This window comes from Rhinatrema bivittatum, chromosome 2 (genome assembly GCF_901001135.1).
Source record: "Rhinatrema bivittatum chromosome 2, aRhiBiv1.1, whole genome shotgun sequence".
NCBI lineage: Eukaryota > Metazoa > Chordata > Amphibia > Gymnophiona > Rhinatrematidae > Rhinatrema > Rhinatrema bivittatum.
In genome coordinates, this window is record NC_042616.1 from 47,238,954 (window position 1) to 47,261,559 (window position 22,606).

General features: G+C 45.7%; 1 protein-coding gene and 1 long non-coding RNA gene across 3 annotated transcripts in view; both read right to left on the bottom strand.

Moving 5' to 3' along the window:
* LOC115083908 (zinc finger protein 2-like) overlaps positions 1–22,606 on the bottom strand; it is a 60,752-nt gene that overhangs the window by 29,849 nt on the left and 8,297 nt on the right. The gene's annotated exons all lie outside the window — the stretch shown is intronic.
* LOC115083910 lies at positions 150–11,390 on the bottom strand. Its single transcript, XR_003854420.1, has 4 exons — positions 11,349–11,390; positions 6,801–6,920; positions 1,598–1,711; positions 150–242 (listed from the first exon to the last, which is right to left on the bottom strand). It is a non-coding gene; the product is annotated as an uncharacterized LOC115083910 (long non-coding RNA).

Here is a 22,606-nt window from a genome sequence, read left to right on the forward strand (position 1 = left end):
GCTCGTTTGTAATCTCTCTCATTCTTGATGCATTCGTAGGGTCTGCAGTCTTTGGCTCCTCTGGTAACCGACCCCCTCCACAGGTATCCATAGCATACAGTCTCTCTCTCTCTCTGCTGCAGGGCCCATCTGTTCCTGTTCAGGTGGCATGAGTCCGGTTATTTATTCCCTTGGTCTTTACCTGACATTTGCGCTTGCAATTCCAGGCTTTTGTTCTAGAGGTATCTTCAGGGTCTTTTCATCTGAAAAGTACACAAGTTCGGCAGCTTACAGCCTTACATGTAACCTATCAAAAAGCAAAACCCTGGCTTTAGGTAGTACCTTCCAGCACCCTCCCCCAAAGGCTAACAGTCTATATGGATGCTGCAGCAAATATTCACACAGCCACTTTTTGTAAGGATTGCTTTGGCAGCATCTTCTGGTGCAGAGACCCTATGAAAGCCTCCAAAAAGTTGAGATAAAAAAAAAAGTCAATGTCTCTCAGTAACAGTGGAGATCTGAGACCCAAGGTCAAAGCAATGCCACCACTGGCACAGACGTGATAACAGAATTAGAAAGGGGACATTGTGGAGTTACCTAGGACGCTGACAAGTAATGGTGGCTGTGCAGATCATGGTGTGACAATAGAATAGCAGCTGGCTCCCTTTGGCAGGCTACAAAGTTCTGTAATTAGCTAGAAGTGGAAATGCAGGCCCACATGTAAAATCGGGTTTTTCCCCCGGCAGGGTACACATGGGACACAGGAGCCCGGGTGTTTGGATAATTTACAGTAGATTAAGCACAAAGGTCTGTAATAGGAGATGGGAAAGGGTTCTATTGGATGGAACTAAATGGGGTTCGTGTGATCTTCTGTCCAAGATATACCAAGCAGGAAGACAAAACAAACAAAAAACAAAAAAAACGGGGAAATCTTGCAACTGGGCACAATCTGTGGCTGGCAGCTGGGATGTATTAGTTTGTACAGAATAACTGGGCAGACTGCAAAAGCATGATAGTAAAATAATGGCCAAAAAAGCCTATGTTATTATATCTTTGGGGACCTTCGTTTTCAGTTTTCATTTTGCTTGGGAATTTCAATGTTAGAATTTAAAAAAAAATGGAAAAATGATTTTCCCCCACTCCTTTTTCTCTTATGTTACATCAAAGTAAGTGTTCCACTGACTTTTTTTTTTTTTTCGTTCACACATTTATTTTGCCTGGGAATTTCAGAGAGACTGAAAATGAAGGTCTCTGTGCGCAGTATCTTTCATGAGTCTGAAAGCCAGTGGAGGGATCTTGGGAACAAAGGGCTCAGCTGTGCCCTAAAATGGACCAGAAGGATCCATATTTAGACTGTCGTAAGAGAACTAAGTCATTTCAAGACACGGCTCTGTGAATTGTTTGGAATACAACAAAATTACTTCTTTTGCCCCCTCAAGGCTATACAACATGGTTGCCTTGTGTCTTCCTGAAATGTTTTAAGAACATAAAAGGGGAGGAATCTGGCGAGCTTTTTCTTCCAAATGGTGGTTAAGTGAAGTCCATAACAACGCAGACAGAAACCACCACGGCGACACACGTCACCTCGCTAAAGAAGTGGCGTTCAGATGCGACTTACCTAACCAGGTCAATATAGAAGAAGTTTCTTCTTGTTTGTTTTCTTGAGCTCCGACACAGGGCTCTTCTCCTCGTTCAATCTTGGATACGATATCAGGTTTGGGAATGGGACATCCTGTTCATGAGGGGGAAAACAAAAAAAGCTACATTTTCTGGTCTGAATGATTGCTGTAAAGCTATACTGATGGATGAATCCACGATAGGTGGCCGTCGTAACCTCCCTTCCTCCAGCAGGCATGAAGAGGTTTAATGGCCTATAAAAAGTCTGAGTTATTCAGTCGTCATCAATAGATTAGGAAAATGGATCTGCTCAGGGCATCTTCTTAATAAAAGAACCCCGCAGTCTGGGCATCCATGTATCATGATCAAGGGAACCCTTTGAGTATGCTTATATAGATCTGTAGAGGACAGCATACAATATTGGCTAATAGTCATAGCCGTTTACATATGGATCATAAAAGCCTTTTGATTTAGAATGAAAAGGCGCACACATGGGGGGGGGGGGGGGGGAATCCCTCTTTCCCCTCTCTCCATCTTGGCTAACAACATTTCGTTCCATAAAGCAATCGGAGCAAGCTTGCCAGTGAAATCTACGAGAGCAACATTTCCCAACCTTGTCATACCAGGCCCACCAGCCTCCATGGGGCAGGCAGTGCCGAAAGAAGAGCTAGGAAACCGCTGACACTTCCACAGTTTCTCTTCCAAATTTTAACAAAAAAAAAATAAAGAGAAAGCGGAGAAGAGGCCATACATGAACCATCTCCCTCTATATATAAGGGCAGGAGAAGGAGAAGGTGGGGTGGTGCTGTCAGCCGGCAGGAGAGACCGGCACAGAGAGAGGAGCGAGATCCTATATAGTTATTTGTGTTGAACCTCTGGCAGCCCCACCGTCCATTAATCCCCCTGCCGCCTCAGAGTCGTGTGGTAAATTAAGTTACTCATGGCAATTGAGGACTGGTCACACAGATAACTCTTTGGTGTTATTCTGGCAATGCTGTTGTGTACAAATGTTTTTTCTTGGCTGTATAGTTGTAATGCAATAAACAAATTAATTATAAAATGACTCATGGCTACAAGTCCACTGGCTGTCTTCAGACCCAGGATAAAGAAGAAAGAAAAATAGGAGCTTGTGTGGACCCTGTGTGCTCTCTGTTGCACCTTGGAGTAGAGAACTGCAACTACAACTCACTCTGCACACACTAAATCCTGCCTGGAAGCCCTAGAAGGCTGACTGTTTTGAAACTGCCAGTCTGATTCTTCCGCAGGGACACAGGTTTTGAGTGGAAAAGCATATGGGTTATTTTTGTAGCCTGGTCTCCTACCCTGCCAAGTGATTAAATTAGTGGATTGGGACTTAAGAGGACGACCATAGACATGAACACACCAAGGACCCAGAAAGTTAAGCCTCTTCCCTGCTGGATGGACCCTGGCATTGTAGCTCCCCAGTTTCAGCCAGCAAGCCAACTGGGAGTCTTACTACTTAATGAAGTCAGATCTCCAAGAACACACAACAGTCTTCCCTAGGATTCACCAAATAAAAAAAAAATGCAAAACATACATAAGATATTCTGCATATACAGGACAATTCAAACATGAAATAAAACCATAGCAGAGTAGGTAAGAATGATAGATGGGCTAAAACTTTTTCAGCAGAGAGAAGGATGGAAACTATAGGCTGGTTAGTCTTATCTCAGTGGCAGGAAAATTAATGGAAACATTGCTGAAGAAAAGGATGGCAAACTATAATCAGGTCGGTTGCTGGATCAGAGGCAGCATGGATTCACCAGGTGAAGGTCCTGTCAGACAAATCTGATTGATTTTTTTAATTGGGTGACTAGAGAATTGGATCAAAGAAGAGCGTTCAATGTGATCTACTTGAATTTTAGCAAAGCTTTTGATACAGTCCCACATAGGAGGCTTGACACTAAAATGAGAAGCTTGGGAATGAGCACCAAGGTGGTAGCATGAATTACAAACAGGTTGACTGATAGGAGACAGCATGTAATGGTAAACAGAACCTACTCTGAAGAGACAACCATGTTCATTGGAGTGCTATAGGGATCGGTATTGGGACCAGTTCTAGTCAATATCTTTGTGAGAGACATTGCAGAAAGGATAGAAGATAAAGTTTGTCTGTTTGTGGATGATACCAAGATCTGCAACAGAGTGGTCATGCCTATAGGAATAGAGAGAATGAAAAGTGGTCTAAGATTTGGCAGCTGGGATTTCAATGCCAAGAAGTGCAGAGTCATGCGTCTGGGATGCGATAATCCAAAATAACTATGTGTTATGGGAGGTGAAAGACTGATATGCACAGACCATAAGAGGAATCTTGGGATAATAGTGTCTGGCGATCTGAAGATGGCAAAGCAATGCGACAAGGTAATAGCTAAAGCCAGAAGAGTACTGGGCTGCATAGCGAGAGGAACAGCAGTAAGGAGGAGGTGATAAATGCCCTCCCCCAGGTCTCACCTGAGTACACTGTGTTCAGTTCTGGAGCCTGTGCCTCAAAGAGGATAAGAAACAGTATGAAGCTGTCCAGAGAAGGGCGATCAACATTGGAAGACTTATGAGGCTAGGCTTAGGGATCTATATATGTATACCCTGGAAAACAGGAGGTACAGGGGACATATGATACAGACCTTCAGATACCTGAAAGGTTTTAATGATGTGCAAAACTCTAATCTTTTCCATTGGAAAGGAAAACAGGGGGGGGGGGTCATCACAAAATGAAGAAATAAAAAGACTCCTGGGGAATGACTCAGATCCGTTGTCAGAAATGCCCTTTCAGAGGTAGTGAAGACAAAAAAAGACAGTCAAAGAATTCACGTGATAAACACTGTAGATCCCTGAAGCTAGAGGATGGATATAAAGAAAAAAGGGTGCATGAGGGTAACTTGCTGGTTCAGCAGTTACTACCCTTAACCAACAAGCCTTGATGCTTTTGACACAACTGCAACATTGCTCTCCGCGGAATTGGATTCATACAACCACCAACACAGGCCTATGTTATTTTGTATGTTGTGCATACTGTGAATGTATCTTTTTGTAAACCGCCCTGATCTAAAAATATAGGAAGGATAGTATATAATAATACCTGGAAATAAATATATACTAATAAGTAGACATAAGGGGGAAAAAACAAAAAACACCACAAAAAAAAAAAAAAACCCACCCACCACAGGACTGCTTCTATGGCCAAGTCCATAAGCAAAGCACATCAAGCAGCTCTGTCTGAATGTTCAAGAAGGCTCATCACCCAGTAAAAATGTTGCTAGCAGTAAAAAATTGTTATGAATTGTCATACGGCTTGAGAATAAGTGCACAGAGCAGCAGTTGCTACCCCTTAAGAGAAACATGGGGGTAGCCTGCACGGCGCGGCGGCAGATACTACCATAAAAAGATTGCTGGATGGACCATTTGGTCCTATTCTGCTGTCACTACTGTGTTACTAATAGAAAGACTCCTTACATAGGATAGGAAGGTAGATAAAGCTTGGAAGACCCAGCCAATTTTCTAATTTTCCCTTCCTTTTGTACTATATTCAATTTTAACCTCAGTTCCTGTAGATCTTGTTCCTCTATGCTTAGACCATGCTTTCTTTGATTGTTACTATTTTTGCCTTCATCACCTACTCTGGGAGGCTGTTCCCTAACTACCTTCCTCCCATCATAGTTCTTATGGTGCATACTCTGCATCAGTGTAATGATCCAGAAGAGGGGAAGAATGGTTAGTTTAAACTCCTATGGAAGAAATGCCTATATGACTCCAATAATGGCATTTCCAGGAACACCTAAAAATAAAACTTGAGTAATCTCCTGTTAAACACGTAGGAGGTCAGAATTATGTTGGAGTTGCACATGTCTAGTTTATGAGTGGAAGGTCTGGGTGAACTGGTGGAGGTATCCTCAATCTGGCGATTCCAAGTACACACACACACACGCGTATTTTCAGATGCAACGTAGTTTAGTTTCATATGACGAATTGTCTTTCTTTGGCAGTTAAAACAATGGACAATGAACACAGAAGATAAAATCCAACAATGTATAATAAAATAGAAAAGACAAAACACAGCATAGCAACTAAACAAAAAGCAATAAGTAACCATATAAAACAAAATAAGGCAATTAAAATAAATACTCAGAGTATATACACAGAATAAGCTGAAAAAAAAAATCAGGAGTTTAATCATATTTCTTAAAACTTTGACAAAGAGACAAGTTTTAAGGCCCTTCCAAAAAAAAAAAAAAAAAGCCAAACTCTCTCAGTACGTAAGGACAAAGGAAGAGCATTCCAAAAGTCTGGAGTCCACGCATCCTTGATAAAAATACCTCTCTCCACATTCTGTACTGGATTATGCGCACTTTGTTATAATTGCTACATGTGTAAAATAGGAGCATAAGTTTTATAAAAATGGATAAAGAATGTGTGTTCCTGCATTACAAAATATACATGTGTACTTTTGGGGCAGGAATAGCTCCCGCCAGTTTATAAGCTACTCACATACATCTCCGTAGACTGACTTATGCACACCAATGGGGTACCAGGGACAGCCCTGAAAGCAGGGTTTGTACTGCATAGGGTAGAGAGTTAGAATGCCTTCCTCCAGAAGCACTGTCCATAGCTGATCAGTTTTGGTTTAAAAACCTGGTTTAATGCTGGAGAGTGAACTCTCTACAAGCTGAAAGGTGGTCCCTTGTTGTGTTTTAAGCACTGGGAATAGCCACTTCTCAGTAAGATCCTTGTAGGATTCTAATGTACTTGTAGAATTTAATCCTGCTTCCTGGGGAGGGGGAGAAGGATACTTAGTCCAATTATCCCTACTGACCAAGACACCTTCCCCAAAAACAAACATTCATTTAAATCTAGCTGGCCAGCTTCCAATCAGTGCACTAGAGTGACTTCCTCCACAAAGAAAAGGAAAAAAAAAAAAAAAAAAAAAAAGAGAGCGGTATTATTCACCTGTTGTTCTTTGGGATAGTCAGGCACACACTCCTGAAAATGAGACTAAGCCTGAGGGGAGGAGGAAGGTGATCTCACAGAAGTAAGTTGTTCAAGGCAGAACTCCCTTGCCCACGTACCATTTGCATTATTCATCGTAGCCCTACATAGACTCATCTGTACTTGCACGTCACAACATGGTATACAGTGTGCATGCTCCTTAAAAAAAATTAAGACAGAACAAACAGAAAAACAGTCCTTACCTAGTGAAACCAAGAGGTTATAGTTCTCCTGCATGACGGTCTTGTAAGTCTTCTTCTGGCTGTCTCTTAAATTCCTCCACTCCTCCTCTGAGAAATAGACTGCGACGTCATCGAACGTCACTGAGGAAACACCAAGCCATTCCCATTCAGCATCTTCCACTCCAGGACTTTCCTCACCAATTGGTTGGGGAAAGAGTCAGAAAAATTTCACAACAGAGCCCAAACTCTCTGTATCCCTAAAAGACCGCAGTGAAGCCTTACAACCATGCAGAAATATAAAGCTGCGTCCTGCTCAGCCACACCAAGGTCCTCATCGAGCCCAGCATCCTGCCCAGACCCTGCAGCCAGCTCAGGTCACGAGTAACCTGGCAGATCCCGGAAAAGCAGGATTTACTTCTTGTTGCTGACTCCCAGGGATAAGGGATGGCTATCCCGTGCCTACTTGGCTAAAACATTTTATGGACTTTTCTCCAGGAACTTTTGCAAACCTTTTAAACCCCCACTGTGCTAGTCTCCTTGATCACATCCGCTGGCATCAAATTCCACAGCTCGATTGTGTGCAGAGAGAAATTTTCTTCTGCAATTTCTTTTATATATCTGCTGGTTGTTAAGAGGATGCTCCATGAAACCTATTCTAGTATTATTTGAAAGGGTAAATAGCAGTCTAATTTACTTGTCCTATTCTCACACATGATTTTAATAAACTTCTACCATGTCCCCTTTCCAAGCTGAAGAGCCCTAACCTGCGTAACCCTCTTCAGGGGGGAGATGTTAACATCCCCCACTATCATTTTTGTTAGCAGAACTAGAAAAGATACAGAGATGGAGAAACCAGAACTGTACCTAGTGCTCAAGGTGCAGTCACTCTATGGATTGTTACAGAGACAATATAAATATTTTCTGTTGGAGTCTCCGTTACTTTCCAAATAATTCTCTTTTTTTTTTTTGTCGCCTCTGCATAGTGGGGTAGATTTTCAGAGCCCTGCTGCCTAAATCCGCCCAAAACCGGGCGGATTTAGGCGAGCAGGGCCCTGCGCGCCGGGAAGCCTATTTTACATAGGCCTCCCGGCGCGCGCAGAGCCCCGGGACTCGCGTAAGTCCCGGGGTTCTCGGAGGGGGGCGTGTCGGGGGCGTGTCGGGGGGCGGGCCCGGTCGTCGCGGCATTCCGGGGGCGTGTCGGCAGCGTTTTGGGGGCGGGTACGGGGGCGTGGCTACGGCCCGGGGGCGTGGCCGCGCCCTCCGTACCCGCCCCCAGGTCGCGGCCCGGCGCGCAGCAGGCCCGCTGGCGCGCGGGGATTTACGTCTCCCTCCGGGAGGCGTAAATCCCCCGACAAAGGTAAGGGGGGGGTGTAGACAGGGCCGGGTGGGTGGGTTAGGTAGGGGAAGGGAGGGTAAGGTGAGGGGAGGGCAAAGGAAAGTTCCCTCCGAGGCCGCTCCGATTTCGGAGCGGCCTTGGAGGGAACGGGGGGAGGCAGCGCGGCTTGGCGCGCGCAGGCTATACAAAATCGATAGCCTTGCGCGCGCCGATCCAGGATTTTAGTGGATACGCGCGGCTCCGCGCGTATCTACTAAAATCCAGCGTACTTTTGCTTGAGTCTGATGCGCAAGCAAAAGTAGGCTGATCGCGCTTCTTTTAAAATCTACCCCAGTAAGCGAAGGATTTCAAAGTATTGCCCACAAGGACTCTGATGTCCTTTTCCTGGGTGGCGATTTTTAACATGGTACTCAGCATTCGGTAAATGTACTTGGGATGATCGTTACCTACTTGCATCGCTTCACACGTGTCCACATTAAAGTGTCATCTGCTATTTAGTTGTGCCAAGTCTTTGTCGCACAAGGTCCTTCAGCTCTTCACAATCTGTTGCTGTTCTAACAATTTTTAATAGTTTAGTGTAATTTTTTTTTTTTTAATGTGATCATTTCACTTGTTCCAGATACATTAAAGAGTGCTAAAAATTGCACAGGTCCCAGTATAGATCCTATTTACCTTTCCCCATTTGGAGAGCAGACTACTTAGTTCTATTCAACTTCCGGTCTTAACCGGTCACCAATCCAGAAAGGCACACTGCCTCCTTCCCCATGACTGTCTAGTTTCCTGGGAAGTCTTTCGGTTTTCAGAACACATTTATCAAAGTATAGTGGATCAATGCATTTATAAGAAATGGATCAACGTGCTTCACACCATCAAAAACAATCTAATAGATTGTTAAGACAAGACTTTCCTTTGCTAAAACCATATAAGGATTCCTCCCCAATAAGCCAGGTCTATCATTATGGCAAGTACATTTTGTTTTAGACTAGCTTCTACCATTTACCCCAAATAAGCATCAGCTTAGGTCTAGTGTTTCCCAAATCACTCCTAAAGTCCTTTTTTTAAAAATTGGGGTTACATTGGCCACCCTCCAGTCCTGTAATCATTTAAAAACAGCCACGGATTACTTGTTACAGGTTTGCAATTCCGCGTTAGAGTTCTTTCAGAACTCTGAGATGAATGAGATTCAGTACAGGTGATTTATTATTTAGTTTGTCACTTTGATCTATTACATCTTTCGGTTTCCCAGAATCAAAGAATGTTTCTGGTGAAGGTATGTTCTAAACAATGTCCACACCTCATGCAAACTTAATTTTTCTAGTTTTTCACATTTTATCAAGGCCTGCCATTCTAAAGTTAAATGCCACTAGCAGGTATTTCTGACCTGGATTGGCTATTGTTAGAAACAGATCCTGATGGACCCTTGGTCTGACCCAGTATGGCAATTCTTATGTTTGGTAGTTAACCTTATTATCCACCCTCCAGCAATTATGTCAAATTTAATTGCATTAAGATCACTATTGCCAAGTGGATATACCGTAATTCTCAGGGGGAATACATGACCTGATACATGTCAAGTAGTTCCCCCTCTTGTTGGCTCCATGAGGCAATCATTTATGGCATCTGGGAATTTTATCTCCCTGGTCTGTCCCGATGTGACATTTACCCAATCAATACTGGGGTAATTGAAGTATCCCATTATTTGCCAGTCTTATTAGCATTTGTGTCCTCATCCTGGTCAGGTGGGTGGTAGTGTACCATCACTATTGTACTCTTCCCACCACACTTGGAATGTCTATCCATAAAGATTCCAGAGAGTGTGGTTGGTTTCCTGCAGAACTTTGGTCCTACTTGACTCTATGCCATGCTTAATATATAGTGCCACCCCTCCACCCATTTTCGTTGCCTTGTCATGTTAATATAATTTGTACTCTGGTATCACAGTGTCCCATCGGTTATCCACCTTCCACCTGGTCTGAGATGCTTATTAGATCTATATTCTCGTTTAGTGCCATGCATTCTAACTCTCCAGTTTTATTTTTCAGCCTTCTGACATTTGCACACAGACATAAATCTTAATTTGTATTTCTAATTGCATTTGTATTCACAACCTGCTTATTTACAGAGGATACAGGCAATTCTGAGTCATTCATGTCTGTTTGATCTTTATATAAACCCATCTGGGATACGTCAACCTTGATCACAGCCTCTTCATTGTTTAGTATAACAATCCACACATTGCATGAATATAAACTTAAATCTACCTTAAAATCAAGGAAGAATTGTTTTGCACAGTGATACCTGCCCAGAGATAAGATAAAATTGCTAGATGTGTAGAGTAGCAGAGGGAGCTATGAGCAAGATGGAGAGTAACGGGGGGGGGGGGGGGGGGGGAGGGTGCAGAGGCTAAGCTTTCACATACCCTCCCCAGTTCTGCTTCTTTTCCCTTCGTTTTCTTCTTGTCAGCTTCCACTCCTGATGCCACTATTCCTATGGATCTACAGCTCTGCATATGCCACAACCTGGTTCTCATAGGTATAGTTTGCCATGCACACACCTCTATGTGCCTGTGAAGCCTGGATGCCAGGTCATGTTGTAGGAATACTCTCTCCATGTAGGAGACATCTGACAGTGCTCTACAAAAAAAATAGTTCTTACGTTTACAGTACCTCTGACCTAAAAGAGCCTACCGTGTTGTAATAGATTGTGAGCCTGAGGTTAAATAACTTGCTGAGCAACACAGAGCAAGTGTTAGATAGCTTAGTCAGGCTGAGCTTTTCAGATATTATATTACTAATAACCCTAGGCCAAGGGTGGCCAGCTCTGCTCCTGAAGAGCCACAACCAGGCCTAGTTGTCAGGATATCCACCATCAATATGCATGATAGATTTGCATACACATTTCACCTTTCAGGCACTTCAAGTAGATTACATTCAGGTACTGTAGGTATTTTAAGTATTTCCATGTCTGCAGAGGGCTCACAATCTAAGTTAGAACCTGAGGCAACAGAGGGTGAAGTAACTTGCCCAAAGTCACAAGAAGCAGCAGCAGAATTTGAACCCTGGTTTCCTTGGTTTGCAGCCCACTGCTCTAATCACTAAGCTACATTGTGAATATGTAGAAAGCCAGGCCTGTTTGTGGCCTTTTGGGACTGGAGTTGGCCACCCCTGTCCTAGGCAATAGGCATTAAAAACGAGACACTGGCTCTTAAGCAAGTAATGAGAAACAATAGCTACCCAGAGATATCAGCAGCTCCTCAATCTCCCTATTCATGGCCCCTGCATGTCCTCTTCTGCCATTCCACAAACTCTTGCCACTTCCTGGGGAACACATGGTGGCATCAAGCACTCAATGGAACCTGAGGCAGATAAATTACACAGTCAGCAATGCAGCTTCAACTCCGTTCCACGAATTGGACTCTGATGTAGCAGTCCTGGGTTCCGACAATCTCAGTGGACCTTCTGTACTGAGCCTTATCAACTCTGTGAACCAAGGCCTTCTGGGCCATTCTAAAGCTGTGAGAATCACTATTCCCTTGATGCCTCTCTGTTCTCCATATGGTAGACACCCCCCACCTGTTCTGGCCACCAGATCTCACTGGGCCTGCCTTAGAGCTCCCTTAGTGAGAAGCCATCCATCCCCCTCAGCCCCTCCCAACTGGAGGTTCTGGATTGGATATTCAAAGATTATTTAGCCTAGGGGAGGTGCCTTGCAAGAGATGTTGGGCAAAGCTATCCTCTCTACCTAAACCCTGGCCTAGGACAATTTAGTTCGTGAGGAACCTAGAGGGGGGGGGGGGGGGGGGGAGGTCCCTTACAGTAATATAAGAAGATGATGGAAATGTGAACATTCTGAAGGATGTAGACAAACCTTGAGCACAGTAGGAAAACTCCAGGGCTGTGCCTGAGACCCGCTCCCTGTTGTCTGACCTTACTGGGAGGGAAGGAAGGAAGGAGGCTGGCTTGAGCGTGGCAGGGTTGGCCAGATGACTTGGGTTCTTCAAAAACAAGGTCTGAACTAGAAGGGTGGTGGTAAAGGTAAAAAAAATAATAAAATAAATCAGGCAATAGGCTGGCTGCTCCGACTCTTGGCGCGACATTACAATTGGCAGGGTTTTTGTTAGTGGATGGATCCTGCGCTACTCCAGAGATCACACACTGTTCTTGCAGGATCTACTTCCAGTACCACAGGGTGTACCCTTCCATTTCAATGTTTTGATATGCACTTCCATCTTTTATGTCATCACTGAGACAGGCAGACTAGAAAATAAATTGGAACAGAAGCTTAGCAGGATCCAGACCAGGTACTGTGGCAGCAGATTTAAGGCCTCACAAGCAGTGTGCTGCAAGTTCACTATCTGGTGCAGGACTGTCATCTCCTAACAGGAGGGAGATGCAGAGCAGCATCCACGGCAGAGCCCAACAGGCAGGGGAGGCAGCGAGACACGATCTGCTGGAAGGGTGAGTTCAAGATTGGGGACTGGGGTCCTGCCGGCTCTCCCAGCTGCCCGTCGATATTGTTTGAAGTTTCCTATTCAATCCCACCAGGTCTTAACCACGCCCTCCGGCTTCTCTGGATCCTTGCCCTGCTCTCCTAATCCAGGAGACTTCTCCTGCCTCTCCAACCCTGCTCCCTTACCTCCTTTCTGAAGCCTAGGTCCTCCACCTCCATCCCTGCCCCTCCCAGGAGGCACCCAGCAGATCAGATCCATTTCTTATTGCTTACTCCCAGGATTAGATCTACCTGAATAATAATGGTTTTTGCACTTTTCTTCTAGTTACCTGACCACTCTGCAACAGAGTAGACACCCAGAAGGAGTAGAGAGAATGAGAAGTGATTTAAGGAAGCTTGAACAGTGGTTGAAGATTTGGCAGCTGGAATTCAATGCCAAAAAGTGCAGTCATGCATCTGGGGTGCGGTAATCTAAGAGAGCTGTATGTGATGGGGGGGTGAAAGGCTGTTGTGCATGGACCAAGAGAGGGAGTTTGGGGTAATGGTGGCTGGTGATCTGAAGATGGCAAAGCAATGTGACAAGGCGATAGCTAAAGCCAGAAGAATGCTGGGCTGCATAGAGAGAAGAATAACCAAAAAGAAAGAGGAGGTGAAAATTCCCTTGTACAGGTCCTTGGTGAGGCCCCACCAGGAGCACTGCGTTCAGTTCTGGAGCCCTCATCTCAAAAAGGATAGAGACAGGATGGAGGCGATCCAGAGATGGGCGACCAAAATGGTGGTGTGGTGGGATGTCTCCATCAAATGACTTATGAGGAGAGGTTGAAGGCCCTGAATATGTACACCTTGGAGGAGAGATATGATACAGACCTGCAGATACCTGAAAGGTTTTATTGATGCTTAATCAAACCTTTTCCATTGGAAAGAAATCAGTAGACCTAGGGGGACACGAAATGAAACTCCAGGGAGGAAGACTCAGAACCAAAGTCAGGAAATATTTCTTCCCGGAGAGGGTGGTGGATGCCTGGAGGAGGTGGTGAAGACAAAAATAGTGAATGAATTCAAAGGGGAAATGGGATAAACACTGGATCCCTAAAGGTTAGAGGATGGAAATAAAGGAAAAAAGTGCATGGGGGTAACTTGCTGATGCAGCTGTTACTACCCTTAACCAAGGGGGGGAATTGGATTCAGACAAGAACCAAAACGAGGACCCTGCCTTTTACAGTCGAGAAGTTGATAAGTATGGGGGGCGTCCTGTACGGCACGGCGGGCCCTGCCGTGGGCTTGCTGAGCAGACTGGATGGACCATTTGCTCTTTCTGCCATCATTTCTAGGTTTGCCTGTTTCTCTGTTAAACTTCTTCTAAACTCAGCTATGCTACATCTTCACCACATCCTTCAGCAACAAATTCTATAACTTGATTGGCTGTGTTGAGTGAGAACCCTTTGTAAGATTTGTTTTAAATCTGCTCCTTGTTAGTGTCATGCTGTTTCCTCAAGCCTTAGGACTATTTGAAAAGAGTAAATAACCATTCCCCACTTGTGATTTTATAAACCTCTGTCAGTCATCTCTTCTCCCAACTTAACCGGTTTAGCCTTTTCCTAAGGGAGCCCTCCCATCCCTTCATCTTCTCGTTGCTTCTCTGTCCTCATCTCAGTTCCATTCTATTTTTTGAGATGGGATGAGTTTGCAATCAGCAGGATATAAGTTTCAATAAAATGTTAATGATCTTGTTTATTATTGGGGTTTCTATTGTGTGTGTTGGTTATTGGAATATAATTAACATTATAACACAAGGACAAAAGTGGGTGGGAGTTAGCACAGTGCAGAGAAATGGGGGAGGGGAAGACACAAACCCTAGTACCAGCCCTGCTTCAGTTTTGTTTTGTTTTTAATTTGTTTAATTTAATGAGAACAGCACAGCTCATAGCGAGACAAGAATGGCACACCAAGCCATACCCCGTGGAACCTAACGCACAATCATATGCTGTGCACATACCTAACAAATTATTGATACCGAACAGAAAAAAAAAAGGGGATATCTGTGGCAGGTGTCAGGGCTACTTGTGTCCCGCTGTAATGATGCAAAGGCCGTGTCTGCGTTCTGCCGCACCTCCTAACCGCGACAGAACGCAGACACAGCCTTTGCATCATTACAGTGGCCGTCCCACTGTGCAGCACCCTCAGCCTTGCCAGATATAGCAGGGCATAAGTGATTTTTCTCTTCTGTAGCTCCTTCTTAACCTCTCCAGGACCCTTACGCTTCTTGGCTGCATCTATAGAGAAGTCTTGGAAAAAGAGAACACACTTCTGCCCTGATGCACGATTTCCCGTTTCTTGTGATTGGTGTCGAGAATGCGGCCCTTGTCTCCGTAGTGCTGGAGTCAGAGGATAAAACCTCACGGACAGCCACCCGCCACTGGCGCCAGCACAAATCAATTAATTTTTAGCCTTCCAGTCTTGCACTCACTTCTGAGGACATCGGGAGATCCAATGAGCTAAGAAACCCGCCGGATCTGCTTCCCGCCTCCTTCTCTTCAGGTCCACTATTCTCAGATTGGGCCGTCGGCAGTGGTTCTCAACGTCGTTGACCCTGCTATTTTCTGGAAAGTTATGACTTTCCAGAAAATGCAAAAAACAAACAAACAAAAAAAACACCCCACCCTGCAGATTTGACCTAAATAAAATAACCAAATGGCCACCCTTCCTCTGGAGTATGCACTAACTCTGATCCTCAAGAGCCACGAACAGATATGCATTTATATATACTGCATACATATTATGGGATTTCCTGACCACCAGGCCTGTTTGTGGCTCTGGAGGACAGGAGTTGGCTACCCCTGCATATCGTGGGCTGACACCAAGTGTATCAGTTTTACGTAAACTATACAGATGTTACAATAAAAAGCTCTAAAGGCTTTCTATGCATCCTCCAGTAAAACTACTGTTAGAAATTATTCAATAGTATTCAACCAGTTTTACGTTGGAATGATGTCTGGGGTTAATGGTTAGCCCAGACCTACAGGTAAGATCTGTTACAGGGTGTTCTGGTTTCATCCAGTCGTCTTCCGCAGAAGACAATGATTTAGTTAGGTGTGACCTGAGCATATCCAGCAGATGGCAGTCTAAGCCTAGACTTGTCTCTATGTGCAAGTCTAAAGTAGTTTGGTGAGTGTAGGCTCTTTCGTTTTCAGTTTAACAGATTTTTCCCCAAAAGTAATAAACTGTTTAAACCAATTTTCACCCTAATTTTAGACTGATTAAAGAGCAGCTCCAGAGCTGCAGATGTAGCAGGTCCCCTACCTGGTGCTTTATCCTTCACTAGGGGGCGCCACAGGTCAGAGTCAGGACGGGGAGGAAGAATTAACTTCCAGTGCCCTGGCACAAATCACTCATGGCTCACCCCCCCCCCCCCCCCGGGGAGAAAATCGCACTAAAAAGGTGCAATATTGTCCAGAAAAGGAGGCAGGAAACAAAATAAGTAGAAGAGGCAGAAAAACTCAACCTAGTGTCCATCCATTCAGCCCTTGCACTGGAATCGGCAAGAAATTTTTTTAAAAAGGTTCAGGAGTGGTGTTCTACATAAAATTGTTTACCGTAAATTAAATAGAAACATCCAAGCCAAGAGAGAGAAAATCAAAACCATCAGAATGAGAAAAAGGGCAGTGGTGTCCTTGTCCATTTTCTCGCCTTTCCTACCTCTCGCGCCTTCATCCTTAGCCAACGTTATCCTTACCAAGCGGAGCCTCCAGCAACCACTCTGGGGGAAACATATTCCTGATCCAAAAGGATCCAAAAATGGGTGCCAAAAACTTTCCAGTTTGATTATCCAAAGCGAAGGCTCCTCTCCACCCTCGCTTAATTGGATGCTTGGGCAAAAAAAAGATATCGAATCCCAATCTTCAGTGAAGTTGGGGTTTGAGGGGAGTGCAAGGCCTTCCCTTCAGACTAGGAAAAAAAATAAAATCTTCAACAGAAGAAGGACAACTTCTCCTTCAGCCTCCTGCATGAGATCCAGAGAGGATCTTTAGCTCTTCCTATACCTTTTCTCAAGATCAGGGCGTGATCTCCCCCTATTGTTCTCTGTTGAGATCCAGGTAGGTATCTCCGATGCCTTCCCAGTGGCTCCTTCAGCCGTACCTAACCCTCTGACTCACTTGGTACACACTCCCAGGGCTTATAAACCCCTCGGGAGCCTCTCCCCCAGTAAGGTGGGGTTAAGCAGCGGGAGGAATGCCAAAAATAAAAAAGCCACACTCCTCCCATTGCCCCCAGCCTGGAAAGTATTAGTGACGGGCCGAGGCACCCGTCGCACAGATGCAGAGTCTCAAGACCTCTGTCAACTGCCGGAAGCACGCATGGGCCCAAAGGTGCCGCAGCATTTCCAGTTTCTGCTCGCCTGTGTCACTGATGTGGTACTGGAGAGTGAGCGCCTGCCCCCCTCCCCCCCCCCCAAACAGCCAGAGTGGCTGCCGCTTGGTGCCGCCAGTACATTCGAAGTGGGCCATGCCCTCCAGCAGCACTTCCCGGAAGGCTCCCTGTCCCTGCAGAAAAGCGGGAATGCAGTGCTGCATAGAGCAGGGGCCTCAGTAAGCCCGGAGCCACCACTAGTAAGGAAGAATGCTGGTGCAATGGGAGGGGGGTAGAGGGGAGAGGGAGGGACATGCTCGGGGATGGCAGTACAGATGGGGGTCCTGCTGAGAGGGAAAATCTACTTAATATTGTTTTATTGTCCTGCCTTCTGTCCACCAAAATTAACTTAGATATTTCCCAAAAAAAAAATTTTCCCCACTGATTCTCTCCTGTTTTTGTTGTCATAATAAGCCTTGCTAAATTCTCAGAAAAAATTTAAAAAATGAAAGTGAAGGTGCCTGGGTATGTGGTAGTAATTCTCTCTCACTATGTGCACGCAGAGGATTCCGCTCCCTCTAGGGAGGTTAGTGACAGACTTTGTATTCACTTCTCCATGCTAGCGCTATTTAGTACAGATTTCTGGGGGCCGCTCGGTGCAGCAATTGAGCAGGCCTGCATTTGCCAATAGCCTGTGCCTAGTGTGGCAAAAGTCTGGGGCAGCAGACCAGCTGAAGACTTATTGCCTTCCACCTGTGCCGAACCTCACACAGCAGAGAGCAGCCCTCTCTTTCCATTCAAGCAGCCTGCAGAGAACTGGAGAGGAGTGAGCCTGAAACAGAGCACAGCAAACATGAGCCGCTCCGATCCCTAATCCAGGGGTGTTCTAAGCGGTCCTATGAGTCCCTCCAAGTCAGTCGGGTTTTCAGGATATCCCTAATGATCATGCATGAGGTTTTCATGCACTACCTCCTGTGCATGCAAATATTTCTCATGCATATTCATTAGGGATATCCTGAAAACCAACCAGCTGGGGTGGCAGATGAGTTTAAACACCCCCGCCCTAATGCAACTTCTCTACCTGTCCTGTGTAGAGAGCAGGAGGGAAGAGGGCGAGGCTGGAGCAGGAACAAACAGAGCCGGTGAGAGCATGGTGAAGGTCTTGGCTCTTCCAGTGAAGTATGTGTGCCTGCATAGTTGAAGCACATTATAAAGAGCAGGATTGTTCTGGCGGCGGGAAGGAGGATCAGTTTATGATTTATATTAAACAATTATCAAAATCTCAGTGGCTAGCAGCACCAAGCCGTCTGCTGGCTCTTCCCCTTTCCCATTGTGATGCAGCCCACAAGGTGTAAAGTCTGTGCTGTCCTCCACTGCCTCCCTCTGTATACAGCCTGCGGACCACCACCTTCTCCCCAAGCCCCTTCTGCCTATTACCAAGCCAGCAGGAGAGCAGCAGTGGTACCTAGGACAGCCACCTCTTCTTCCGTTGCCAGAGGTTCAACTGCTACTTTGAGCCATGCAGTCCTCAGGCGGCAGGAGGATGCAGTGCGAGGCATCATCATTGCTCTCTTCCTTCCAGATCAGCAGTGGTGATGGAGGTAAGAGCTGGGGACAAAAGGGGGATTATTGTGTTGGGTGGAAGGAGGGGCCGAGAGAGAAATCATTAGGAAAGATTAGTGGGGGCCGTAGGATGGGATCATTTTTGGCAGGCTACAAGTGGCTTGGGGATAGATGAATACAATAGATTAGAGAGAGAAGCAAACTTGGAAAACTATTTTTTATAAATTTAATATAAAAAAAAAAAATGGAAGTGTTCATCCTTGTACTTCAGAATATTCTAATTCTTGCTAGAGAATCTATCCCTGCGCTATTGCAGGAAAATGTGGGGCTGGGCCTTCGACCTTACACTCCTTATTGTCAGACATTCCCAGAGGAGTGGGGGCAACAGCACCAATGGTGCCTAGGGGCAGCAAAAAACTAAAAGTTGTCACTGGCAGTGAGCAATTGACACTTTTAGATTTCAGCAAGAAAGTCGAGTTGGCTGGAGTTTGGGTACCAGGATATTACGCATCATCTACATCAGCAATTCTCAGCCAGGATGTCGCCAAGCACTGGCAGGTGTTTCATGCTGCCCGCAGCCAGCAGGGCCTAAGACCGGAGCCGCTGGCTACTGCCGCCAGAAACCAGGTCAGTGGAGCTGAAGATGTTTCTGGCTACCGAGAGAGAGAGAATTGTGTGATTGAGAAAGATGGGTCAGAGAGGTGAGTGGTGTGTGAGAGAGAGATGAGATTGGTTGTGGTCCCTAAGCAAGAGGGCTGTAAGGACAGTTTCAGCAGCTACTGCTGCTTCTGGTGTGGCCTCTAAGGGAAAGGAGTAGGAGAACTGCTGGAGAGGGTAAGTAAAAGTGGCTTTTTAAGTTCAGTTTTCTTAATTGACTGCCATTTTAATTATTGGGTATTATGTGATGTCTGCTGTTTTGAAATATTTTGTTGATGTTTGAAGAATTTAATTGTTGGATGTTATTTTGGTCATCAGCTGTTTCGAAACATTTATTCATATAGTTTTACAATTATTTCTGTTGGGGGGGGGAATCTAACAGCTTGGCTTTTTCTTTTTTCCTAATTGGAGGTGTATTGATGTTTAGGGCCTGGTATATTATTTGTAGCATTGCCTTTTTATAGGTAGGATTGTTCCATTTGAGCTCATGCCATAATGCAGGTGTAACTTTGCGTAGATTGGTTTGTGTGCATTATTGCAGCTCTTGGTATTACTATATTTCTGTTTCCATTTCTCCAGTTTTGTACTGCATGCAGAGTAGCTTTTTTGGGTTTCCATTCCAGTTTGTCACCATATTTGTAATTTGTGGTCTTTTTGTACTTGGTGAAGGTCAATCTTGATGTGTATGACAGAGGTGAGGTATTTAACAAGCATGTAGGCTAGTAAAAAAGGTCACCGTATTTGTTGTGTTTTCTCAATAGGACATGCATTGGTGTTGAACTGCTGACTTTTGATAAGTAGGGCTATTGCGCCTGGTAGTAGAGGGAGTTTGTGTTGCTGTTATTGAGATAATACGAGAAGATACCTTTTGTGTATGGCCAATGTTCTAGTTCTGCATTATACCCATTGGTCCAGGTGGGGTTCCTCGGGATGCAAAGTGTACATTTAGCCTTGCGATTGTTATGTTCAGTGTGTCACACATGAGAACCATCTTGAAGATGTGGCCTGATAGGAAAGAGGTCGAGAACCACTGATCTACAGCAGGTTGCTCTCTCAACTCTTGCTGATCTGCTTCCCCAGTCACTTTTCAGTCATTTGTTTTGTTAGCTGTAATGCCTACTTCAAGGTTTTGGCCAAAATGTGCAGGGATTGCACTCAGTCCCAAGGCTGGGTCCTCACACAAAGTCTTTTACAAGTTTGGGGGGGTGGGGGATGTAAGACATAGGGTTGAAAGCCTCTTCACTGTGAGGGATGGGGGTTTTACATTAGGTGTAGGTGCAGAATAAAACAGGACACGGTGGTTGGGTATTCCAAAAATAAAATTTAATGAATGTTTTCCGATTCAGTCATAGAGCACCACACACACTGGATTTCTTGTTACATCCATAAATACATCCCAAAAACTGTTCCTCTTCTCCTCCAATGCCTTTGTCCCTCAGCAGAGATTCCCTAGCTGTAGGGTAACCTCTCCCAGACAGTACCCGAGGTCCTGGGATGGAACAGTCCTCTTCCAGAGGACACTCTCCTACTTTTCCTCAGGTGGGGTCTTAAGTAATTCCAAAAACTCTTTACTTCCACAGGTATCTGACAAGTCCAGGTAATAGGGAAACTCCCAACTTCTCCTATATTTGCTTCCACTGGGCAGGAGGATGACAGAAAAATTCCTTAAAAAAAAAAAAAGGAGGAGGATTGTGCTGTAGCAACTGCTGTACTACCATCCATGGGTTGGGTGATGGAGCCAATGGGTCTTCTCTACTCCTGGCACAGGATTCCCTGACGTCCTTCCTTGAGCCAGAGACCAGGGATCCCACTGGTCACTCCACCACTCTCAAAAATCACAAGGACAAAAAAAAACAACCCACAACCAAAACGTCAAGGATGGAGACAGCCCAACCAGCGTACTGGAAGGGAGTTAAGCTCCCCACCTGTGCAGGAGATCCAAACCATGAAGGCTGGTATTGGGGAACAGCACCTTTCCTCTTCTAGAGCTGCCACACAGCTTTCCCGCTCTGCCTGTTATACAGTCCGGGCGGAACAATCCGGCAACCCCACAGGAGGTGTTCGGGGAATGAGCCTCCCCCAGGGCTTGAGCTAGAGTACAATGTATAGAGGAGATAGCCGAGGGAGTCTTTGCATTGCTTTTCTCTCGTTATATTTACCATTCTTCCCTTCTTGCCCCCTGGAGTCCCACTGAAGCTCTCCCGAGCCTGCACAGCACAGGCAGCGCTGCCCCTCCTCTCTCCTCACTCACACGAGCTCTGCAGGAGGGAGGGAGGCGGCCATGGGGCGCGGCATTGCCGACCGTGCATGCGCAGTAGCCCCTCCTGCCCCACACCAGCGAGAGGGGAGACGGCAGCAGCTCACAGAGCAATGAGGTCCGGGTTGCACCAGCTGCTCCGAGTCTCTATCCGGTGGGAGTTGATTAGAGAGCAGGCGATAGAGTCTGCAGGTCTCCGTGTACCTTCCCTTGGCTTGGTGCTCTGAGCCATTGCCCATCTGAGCGCCCCTCTTGTAAAAGCTCCAGGTCTCCCGGTCCGGGTGCAGCCAGCCCTGGGCATATGGAAAGCCGAGGTGGTCCAGAGATGAATTACAAAAGTGGATGCAAGATCTGCAGTAAAAGCTCATGAAATGTTTATTATAGGATGGATCACGTGATGTGGTGAGCAGAGTAGGACGTGTGCAGGAGAGCTCCCGGTGCCCCGTTCAGTTCCGTGATTAATCTGCTACTAATTCGGCATGAAAAACCCTCCCCACGAACAGGATATTCATTGTTAATATCTTACATGTCTATTACTACCTATATGAATCGCTCGCCCACGGTTATGCCGATAAGATCCGGGAGACGAGAGAAAGACAAGGCAGGCACTGGGGATCCCAAAATGGCGGCGGCACCAGGGTCCGCAGGGCAAAAGAGCCTGGATCCGGACCTGACGGCAAATTTTAAGGCCATTCTAATGGAAGCCCTGGATTCCAGGCTCGGGGCTATTTCCACGCAGATTGCGGATGTGAAAACGGCGCTTGATGAAATTAACCCGCGTTTCGACAGGTTGGAGGGCAGGGTAAGCCTGGTCGAAGACGATACGTTGGCGCTCACGGGTAAAATCGCGGCCCTGGAAAAGCTGGTAGACACGCAGGCTTCTAAGCTCGAGGATTTGGAGAACCGAGCGCGAAGATCCAATATTCGGGTGATGGGCCTACCGGAATCTCTGGTGGAAAGCAATCTAGGATCTTTTTTGGAGAGCTGGCTCCCGGAGGCCTTACATTTGCCGGAGCTAACCAACTCTTTTCAGGTGGAGCGTGCACACAGATTGGGCCAGCGCAAAGAGGGTGACACATGGCTGAGGATGGTTATCTTAAAAGTTTTAAATTTTGCCCATAAGCAAGATATCTTTCAGGCTTACCGGAAAGTTACAGATTTGGCGTACAATGGCAAGAAGATTCGGCTATTTCAAGATTATTCTGCGAGGGTCTCCGG